The sequence below is a fragment of the Aulonocara stuartgranti genome, assembly GCF_965226115.1.
Source record: "Aulonocara stuartgranti genome assembly, chromosome: 17".
In the NCBI taxonomy this organism is placed as follows: Eukaryota; Metazoa; Chordata; class Actinopteri; order Cichliformes; family Cichlidae; genus Aulonocara; species Aulonocara stuartgranti.
Genome location: NC_138953.1, coordinates 25924671 through 25927833, shown reverse-complemented (window position 1 = coordinate 25927833; position 3163 = coordinate 25924671).

Sequence of the window (3163 nt, the reverse complement as noted above, 5' to 3'; positions counted from 1 at the left end):
TATTTATGGAGAAGTTTATGCTGTTCTGTGACGATAAGGAGTTACTTAATGCAACGCATATGACTCGTCAGGATTTTTGAATATCCTAATTTGTAACAATTATTTACAGTTCCTGAATAAACATATACAGAAAAGTATAATTAAATAAGCTTCTATGTTACCATGTAAAGTAAAACGGAAATTCGTTCCTTATCTGGTTCTGCATTTAAGTTTTTTCGCACTTTGTCTTCACATCTGAGTATACACCGTTTCACTGTTTTTCAGAAATGTTTAACTGAAAAAATTTAATAATAGAAATAATAAACAGACAAAAACATTCAACTCCACTACAGTTAACGATGTAAGAAAACAAACCCATATGCCTAGTTACAAAATCCAAATGCAAACTATATTACATTCTTTTTACATTGTCATGTTAAGCCATAGCGCCACAGTAACCAAGGGAAGTCAAAATTATAGTTTCACATGTCTTTAAATAGCTATGACCAAACACCATATTCGTTTTTCTCCAAATTGCTGTGAACTGACATGGCCTTCAACATAAGTTTAATTTTTATTCAGAGCACAGCCTGGGTTTGAGCTACATTATTTCCACTTTAAAGCAGTCCTTTTTTTTTTATCTTCACATGTAAGTGGTTTATTATTAGAACACAAAAAACACCTGAAGATATGTAAAAAAGAAAGACGTCACATATACTTAATAGCCACTTTATTAGGTATACTTGTTCACCTGCTTACTAGCACAAATATTTAATCTGCTAATTATATGGCAGAAGCTCAGCGCATTTAGACCTACAGACTTGTTCAAGATGACCTGCTGAAGTTCAAATCAAGCATTAGAATAGGGAAGAAAGGTGGTTGGAGTGACTTTGATCATGGCATGATTTTTAATGCCATGACTGTTGTGAGTATTTGAGAAATTGCTAAGCATGTGTAGGACTTACAGAGAATATATCTAGTGGATGGCAGTTCTCTGGGCAAAAATGGCTTGTTGATGCCAGTGATCACAAGAAAATGGCCCTACTGATATAAAAGCAACCGTAACTCACATCTGTTACTTGTTAAAACCAAAGTATACAGAAGAGCAGACAACTACACTGGCCGTCAGCTAACAGGAACAGGAAACTGAGGCTGCAGTTGACAGGGGTTCAGCAGAACTGAACAATAAAAGATTGTAAAATCGTTGTCAGGTCAGCTTGGCATAAATAATAGGAACGCACTGGCCCATCCTGGCTTAAATAAATAATTAAAGTATATAATTCACTGTAATTAAATGGCCCCACAGTCACCACATCTATCTCCAATAGAGCACCGTTGGGATGTGGTGGAATGGGATGTGCAGCAGCCAAATCTGCAGCAACCGTGTGATGCTATCATGCCAATATGGATCAAAATCCCTGAGGAATGTTTCCTATTACGTGAGCATGGCTGTGCATGATTACTTTTTAAGGCAGTGGTGAAAACAAACGCAGCATGTGTTGCATATTTATCCGTATTCTGACCTATGCCATTTAAGGATAGCTCCATCAGCTCCTGATGAATAGGGTCAGCTGCAGAAAGCAACACTCCAAAGGGGTAGAAAGATCAATCATTACATAACCTTAATCTATAAAGGCTCAAGGTCAGAGCAATAAGTTCAAAGCCTACAACTGCCTCTTTGCCTATTAAGCCACTAGAGACACCTACATCTGCTTTCATTCTTCCAGTGAAACCAACTAAGTGTATAATCTCCAATGTACCATCTTTGTGAAATATAGGTGAGGACAAAAGTCTTGTCACACATTCATTTGATGAAATCACTTCCCTGGAACTAGTCTAGACGAAGAAGATAACAGTAAAAGATACAATTCTAAGAAAATGCTATAGTGAATTAAAACACCGCTGGTTAAATTTAAGTGCTCTGCCTTCCTCTTTCCTTTATCACTGTACCTCGCATAGTATCCATCATCTCTCCAATATGTACATCTATATATTACAGACCTTGTAGCTGAAACACAATTATTAAAACCGTTTTAAGTGACAATAAGAATCAGATTTTTCCAGTCTATGCAACCGATTTTAGACCCTAATAATTGATAAGGACAGAGATGAGTATTGCCCAGATTTCCCCATGCTAATGTGACACACAGAACTTGACTAAAATTAATCCCAGAATGGGCTACAAATTCATGTGAAGTCTAAATTAATTATAGTCAGTTGCAAGTATTCACGGTTATAATGATGACATCTGCATACTAATGGTGCTGAAGAATGTACTGCTTAAGCATTTCATCACATATCCTCAATTCATATGACCCACAGCTGGATAGAAAATTAATAAAATCCTCCAGGTTTTCGATTAATCATTATTTGTAATAAAGATCTAAATTACACTTTTACCATACTTAAAGAGAACATAAAAACATACTTTAGCTGTGTCAAAAGGGAGGCCCAAATTTGTGAGAGTGCTGCACATTTCTTTAATGTACAAGCACCAGAGTGGAATTTTCCACCCGACAGACATGTTAAAGTAATTCTATCCATAGGCATGACAGTATGGCACCTCCATTTTTCAGTCTATTAGCAGCCCAGGCTGCAGAAATACATTATGCAACTGTGTCCATTAAACTGTCCAGACATTCTCCCTCCTCTCTAGCTTTTCAAAACATTCATGGGGATAATACTCAGTCAACGGTGCACATATACCTCCCCATAACTACAAGAACACTCAGCCATTACAGTCAGTTTGAATAATAATTAATTCACATAACCTCTGCAGTAAGTCAATTAGACATTCCTTCATGGATCAAATGCTGCCATTTTATGAAGACTATTTTCCTCACCGAGAGATTATAATTGATGCTTTAAAGTTAAAATTGTACATTTTGGGTCTCTAATTGTGCACGAACACTTTGTTGAACGCTATCTAGCAAAGAATAGACAAGAACTTCCACAAGTACATTTTTAATTTAAATAATAACACTTTAGCCTATCAAGCTTGGAAAAAAATGTGTTCTACTTAACTTCAGACTGACACTCTAGATTAGCATCTCAAATTTAAATCCCCTCACCATGTGAATGTAAATCAGCTACCTCAATCCCATTTTCCATTTATGTTTCTCCTAAGATAAAACCATAAAAAAGGTTTAACCACACTGCCAGACAGTATGTTGCATAAAACCAG